Raw genomic sequence first — 7,621 nt, 5'->3', positions numbered from 1 at the left:
ACCTTATAGATGGTCAAGTAATAAAACAAATGAAACCAGCGAGGCTTCTTATTCCTTGCATAGACCATAAAGTAATAAAACAAGCGAAACCTGCTTTTTGTAAACTTGTTTTTTTGTTAGATATAATATTTATTGTTATATATAATTATCTCTGGTAATTTCTTACATAGTTATCAATATCATGGGAAAGAGGGAAAAATGAGTTTCCAAACTTTGAACAAATAAACAGTTTGGTAGGATTCTCTATCAGTCAGCTTTTCAATGTTTTCTGAAGTGTACAACTCTTTCATAAATGTTATAAATGGACTAATTACAATATGAAAACTTGCAGTAACTAAAAACCAAATTATTTCCTAAATCACAGGAATTAAGATAACTATTCAACATATAATATAAAATTGAGGAGGAAAAAATCAACCCTCATTATAAGAGGGACCATTTTCAGTATATGATGGCTAATAGATGTTAAAATAAAATAATTACTCCTGCATGAGGAGTTGGCTAAACATACAGAGTGAGTGAACTGAGTGATTGTGTGATTGAGTATTTGAGTGTTGATTCAAGTTGAGTTAAGTGATAGAAGACTTTGAGTATGTGGTTGCATGTCAAGGCGAGTAGCTAGTTGGAAAATGATAAATACATTTCACCAGGTTCATACCCTTCATTGGGTTCATTGTAAATCTCATGTTTTGTGTGATCAATAGAAGAGAAGTAGCTCATGTTTTATGTGTGAATTCATGCTTTGTCTCCTCAGCTTTTCTAGCAAAATAAATTGGTATCAGAGCGAAGAAGAACGGAATTGCAGTGGTCCGTGTGAGAGGAAAAATCTGTTTTTTTCTCGTGGTTTGAGCATTAGCGCATCCTATGGCTGTACACAGAACGCTATAAGGCTTGTTTGTGTGGCGTTAGAGGTAACGTAAGATTTAGTCATCGTAAAAGGCGTTAAACGCACGACCTCACCATGATAGGAGGTCTAGCATCATAAAATCTTAACGCAGTTTGTATAACGTGTTTAAAAGCTAATTCTCTAAACAAAGTCCAATGACTTTTTGAGTGGGAAGTTCTTTTGATACGTTGAGTGGGAAGCTTATATTAAAACGAGAGCTAGTTACAATTAAAGTTTGTTTTTGATGTTTTTAATATATAAAGATTCCTTAAAAAAAAACTTTTATATATAAAAATAATATCAAGAGGTTTTCGAAAAGATTTTTGAAAAAGTTTTTATTTTTTTTTTTTTTATAAAAGAAAAAAAATTAGGGTTTTTATTGAAAGGGTTTTTTTTTTTTTGAAAAAGAGTTTTACAAAGGAGAAATTTAGGGTTTTTTCAAAACAAAAATTTTTGGAGAAAGATGGCTTTCTCAAATTTCCAGCCCCAGTTCCCATCATTTACAGGGAAAGATTATGATGTGTGGGCCATTAAGATGGCGACCATGTTTTTGGCACATGATGTCTTAGATTATGTCCAGTTTGAGTTTTCAGAACTTAAGGATGAAGCAGAAGAACAAGCTCTCAGTAATACAGAGAAGGAAAAATGGAAGAAATACAAGAAGAAGAATGCACAAGCATTGCAGCTTATCCAGCTGGGAGTGGAGTGAGCAGTGTTCTAGAAGATAATGATCACATCTTCAGTAAAAGTATCATGGGATACTTCGACGACAAAATACACATGTATGACCAAAGTCAATATTGTTAAGTTGCAGAATACTAGGAGATATTTTGAAATTCTACAGATGAAAGAGACGGAGGACATCGATTCTTTCATGAATCGGGTTATAATTGTCCTAAATCAGTTAAAGATTTATGGTGAAGAAATTAAAGATCAAACAGTGGTTGAGAAGGTCCTCAGATCTTTGTCTACCAAATTTGATGTTGTGGTAGCAACCATAGAAGAAGCCAAGGATTTGGCATCATTAACAGTTGATGAGTTGATGGGATCACTTCTATCACATGAGGTAAGGATAGACAGAAATAAGGATTCCACTTTAGAGACTGCTTTCAAAAGTCAAGTTTCTATTTCAAGAGACAGAGGTCGAGGCAGAAGTAGAACGAGAGGCAGAGGACGAAGCGGAATATATGGTGGTCAGAGAGATGGTCGAGAAGAGCATGAACATGAAAGTGGAAACAACTACAAAAGCTTCAACAATAATCAAAGAGTTGAAAAATCAAAGATGAGATGTTATTACTGCAATAAGTTTGGTCTGTTTGTAGGAAGGAGATATATGATCAAGGGAACCAGAGAGTTAATGTCACTACAGAGAATACTAACTCCATGTTCCTAGCTTTCTATACCATGCATGAACCTTCTGCTAGTGTGTGGTTGTTAGACAATGGTTGCAATAACCACATGATCAACAACAAGGATTTGGTCGCAAATTTCGATCAATCTGTGAAAAGAGAGGTAAAGTTGGGGATTGACAAGACTATGTAAGTAGAAGGAAAAGGAGTGGTCAACATTCTGACCAAGCAGGGGGAGCCGAAGACAGTATCAGAGGTATATTATGTTCCCAGTCTCAAACATAATTTGATAACTGTTGGTCAATTGACACAGAAAGGATAGAGAGTTATCTTTCAAGGTCAAGAATGTGTTATATATAACAAGCCCCCAAGAAAGCAGTTGATAGCAAAGGTGCAAATGACGAGGAACATACTCTTTCCTCTAATTATGAATTACAACGGTGACATGAGTTCTTTTACAGATGCATGATCTGATGATTATTGGTTATGGCACTTTCTATTTGGACACTTGCACTTTCTGGTTTAAGATTGTTGCAGCAGAAACAGAAGGTCAGAGGATTATCTCCCATCAAAGAACCTGCTAGTAATTGTGAGTGTTGCATTTTGGGAAAGAAACACCGTGAAAGTTTTCCAAAGGGAGTTTCATACAGAGCAAAGCAACCTCTTGAGCTAGTGCGTACAGACTTGTGTGGACCTATGAGGACACAGTTGATTGGTGGAAGTTGTTACTTCCTCACTTTCATTGATGACTAGAGCAGAAAGACTTGGGTTTACTTCTTGAAGCAGAAGTTTGAAACTTTTGCAAAGTTCAAAGAATTCAAGTCCTTAGTAGAGAACCAAAGTGATCGACAAATCAAGGTATTCAAGTCAAATCGTGGTGGGGAATACGATTCAAAGGCATTCTATGATTACTGCAAACAACATGGAATCAGAAGACAATTTGCAACCAGGTACATGCTGCAACAGAATGCTGTAGCGAAGAGAAAGAATAGGACAATTATGAACATGGTAAGAAGCATGTTGAAAGGCAGAAACTTGTCTAATGAGTATTGGGTAGAAGCAGTTGCATGTGCTATTTATGTGATCAACAAAACTCCTACAAAGAATGTGATAAAAAAGTACTAGAACAAGCATGGTCAGGTATGTATTGCAGCATATCTCATCTTAGAGTATTTGGATATTTAGCTTATGCACATGTGCCTAGGGAGCGAAGAGGAAAATTGGATGATAAAAGTGAAAAATGCATATTCAATGGTTATAATGAGAAATCAAAAGCTTACAAATTGTATAACCTTGTCACAAAGAAGACCATAATTAGCAGAGATGTTGTGTTCAAAGAACAAGAGTCATGGAATGGAACTATAGACAAAACAGTTGATGCACAAGTTCCACTGATGGAAGAAGATGATGTAGGAGAAAAGGAGCAGCAAGAATCACAGGTGAAGACACCAAACAGGGACACACCAACAAGGACTCCAAGATTTTCAGAGAGCATGGATCTTCAAGCGTATTAGCAGATTGAGATTCTCCCAATAGTCAATCGGGTGATGAATCAAGCACTGCTAAGAGAAATATGAGAAGTCTGAAAAATATTTATGATGATTTGGATGTTAGTTCAAATTTTGCATTATTGTCATTCCAACCTTCTTTGTTTGAAGAAACAATCAGAGATGAAAATTTGGTGCAATCCATGGATGAAGAAATTGAAGGTATTGAAAATAATGATACATGGGATTTGGTTGATTTACAAAAGGACAAAAATCTCATTGGTGTGAAGTGGGTGTACAAGACAAAACTGAATAAAAAATGGTGAAATTGATAGATTTAAAGCGATATTTTTAGCAAAAGGATTCTCGCAGTAACCAGGAATAAACTTTGGAGAAACGTTTGCTCCAATAGCCATATTGGATACTGTAAGAGCAGTTCTAGCCGCAACAACTCAAAACATGTGGAAAGTATATCAAATGGATGTGAAATCAGCCTTATTGAATGGAATTCTAGAAAAAGAAATTTATGTTCAGTGGCCTCTAAGATATGAAGTTGACAATAAAAAAGAGAAAGTTTACAGGTTGAATAAAGTGTTCTATGGACTGAAGCAAGCGCCTAGAGCTTGGTATAGCAGAATCGATAGATACATGATTAACAATGGATTTTTCAGAAGCAACATTGAGCCTACCTTGTACAGAAAGGTAAATGAGCATGGACATATTTTGATTGTTTTCTTATATGTTGATGACATTATTTTTACAGGTGATTTTGAGATAGATGAATTTAAAGCAGCCATGATGAAAGAATTTGAGATGACAGATCTTCATCTCATGAAATATTTTCTTGGCATGGAAGTTGAGAAACCTGAAAAGGGGATTTTTATTTGTCAAAATAAATATGCCAAAGATTTGTTGAAAAGATTCAGGATGGAAAATTGCAAACCTGTCCCTACACTAGTTGCAACAGGTACAAAGTTAAGAAAGGATGATGGAGCATCATATGTCAATCCAACTCTATTCAAAAGATTGGTTGGAAGCCTCATGTATCTCACAGCTACAGGACCAGATATCATGCAACGAGTGAGTTTGATTTCCAGATTTAGGGAGACTCCAAAATACACACATTGGAGTGCAGGAAAAAGAATTCTGAGATACATAGCAGGAACTAGAGATTGTGTCATAATGTATGCAAGCACAAAAAAGAAAGATTTAATTGGATACACAGATAGTGATTTTGCAAGCAGTTTGGATGATAGGAAGAGCACTTATGGTTATGTGTTCCACCTTGGTTCACGTGCGATTTCATGGCCATCTAAGAAGTAGCCCATTGTGACACTTTCGTCAGTAGAAGCAAAATATGTAGTAGCAACATCAGCAACATGTTAAGTATTGTGGTTAAGAAGAGTATTTGATGAACTCAAGAAGAAACAACAAGGATTAACAACAATTTACTGTGACAACACCTCAGCAATTGCACTATCCAAGAATAGTGTGTTTCATCAAAAGAGAACATATTGATATAGATATCACTTTATTAGAGAACTTGTGAGCAATGGAGAAGTTCACTTGAAGCCTTGTAAATCTAGTGATCATTTGGCTGATATATTTACTAAGTCATTAACACAAGATGTGTCTGAGTTTCATAGAAGAAAATTGAGTGTTGTAAGCCTCGCTGAGACATAGACCAACAGGCATGCTTGAGTTGTCATGAGTCATGTTTTAGTTTAGCAGTCATAATTAAGGGGGAGTGTTAAAATAAGATAATTACTCCTGCATGAGGAGTTGGCTAAACATAGAGAGTCAGTTAACTGAGTGATTGAGTGATTCAATATTTGAGTGTTGATTCAAGTCGAGTTAAATGATAGACAAATTTTAGTGTGTGGTTGCATGTCAAGGCGAGTAGCTAGTTGGAAAAGGATAAATACCCTTCACCGGGTTCATTGTAAGCATCATGTTTTGTGTGATCAATAGAAAAGAAGCAGCTCGTGTTTTATGTGTGAATTCATGCTTTGTCTCCTCCGCCTTTCCAACAGTAGATATGGGCAAACCAGTTGAAATACAAGTTGTATATAACGCCACCTTAAACTATTGGACAAATTTCGGTTTTTATTGTGTGCTTGTAAATACTTTGCAAAATAAGTTGAAAGATGTGTGTATATAATGTCATCTTTTGCAAAAAAATATTTTCTAAAATCGTGCTCATTCCTTTACTGTCGAGTGAGGAATGCAAGAATGGATCCCTTTACCGTCTTTGGCCAAGATTAGTTTACAAATTAGTTATCTATTTATCAATCAATTTTTGTGGTCAGTTATACTTTACAAACATTCAGACTCTGAACCACAGTTGCTAAGTTTGAGTTCTAAATAACCATAATTGCCAAATTTGAAATATAATTTGCATTTAATTATGAAGGAAAAGGAAAAAAAATATTTAAAAATTTAATTAGAAAATATACATTTTATCGAAATTAACAAAACTGATTCAGAAGCTCACTGACCCCGAAAAACAAAAAATTGAATACCATTCATATGCTCATTTCTTAAGAGTGATGTCTGAAAAAGGGGTCCTGAAGTTGAAGGGCAAGAATCCTTTAAAAAGTGTACCCTAACTCATAAAAGAATGCGCACAAAACCGTCTCTTTTGAAAGACTACTTTCTAAATTATTAAATAGCCAAAATATTTATCTTATAAATTATCATATACCATAATATACCATATTTTATACTTCATTCCTTTTACAAACTTTTTTAGCAAAATATTTTCACGTTAGTAATATAAAAAGTAAAAGCATCACACATAAATTTGTCCCTAATTGAAAACACACCTTGAAATGATTATTCCATTAAATTAAATATAGGTAAAAAGGAAAGGGTAAATTTCACGAATGACTTGAAAGGGAATGGTAAATTGGCCAATGACTTAAGACCATTCAAGTAAAATGGATAACTTTATTAACACTAAAGCGTTTAAGTAAATATTAAACAAGTTGTAATAAGTCAATAATTAGTTTAGTAAATATTAAACAAGTTGCAATAAGTCAATAATTAGTTTATTATTTTTATTTGGATAAAAATAAAGTAATATCTAATAAACAAAATGTAAAATCAATGAGCCAATCATTGAATTACTACATAGTGCTTAGTTTAATGTTTTTAATTGGATAAAAATAAATAATATTTAATAAACAAAATGTAAAATCAAGGAGCCAATCATTGACTTACTACATAGTACTTGATATTATCAATTAACCTTCATTTAAATTTTATACAATTTTTATAATAAAACTCCAAAATTTAGCCTTAGTTCACTTTTGATATAGAGTGCAGCTTTTGTTACTGAAAGTTAGGTATGCATTGTAGCTATCACAAGTGGTATTCAATAATATGATAAATCACCTTGCCAATGGCCGAAAAAAAAAAGTAGCTATCACAAGTGGTATTCAATAATATGATAAATCACCTTTCCAATGGCCGAAAAAACAAAGGATGTTCCAGACCAAGGCTTCCTAACATGACGTTTTGATGGTACGTTGTCAACCCATGTTCGGTCATAAAGTGAATGGATCCGTAAAAAATGGTTTTTCCATCTAACATGGGGATACCAGATGGACGCATTTTATCACCATAAGCAGCATAAATATCCCATGAATACCAAATGAATGAATCATTAAATCAAGATAATGGTGTACGGTGTACCCGCAAACCAAACCAAAGTACTATTGGGGGTCATGGTCAATATGGCCATTGGGCATTTCTTGGCACAACCAACAATGATTAGATACAATAGGGTATTTTATAAACATCCATTTCTTACTCCAATTTGCCTTCCATTTATATATTTATCATTGTAAGTATGTTGTGGAAATGCTAGTTGTGATGGAAGTAGTTATATACCTCAC

This window comes from Pinus tabuliformis, chromosome Q, assembly GCF_031772625.1.
Source record: "Pinus tabuliformis cultivar Carrire ecotype Pingquan chromosome Q, CPIR1, whole genome shotgun sequence".
NCBI classification, from domain to species: Eukaryota; Viridiplantae; Streptophyta; class Pinopsida; order Pinales; family Pinaceae; genus Pinus; species Pinus tabuliformis.
This window is presented reverse-complemented; position numbering follows the sequence as displayed.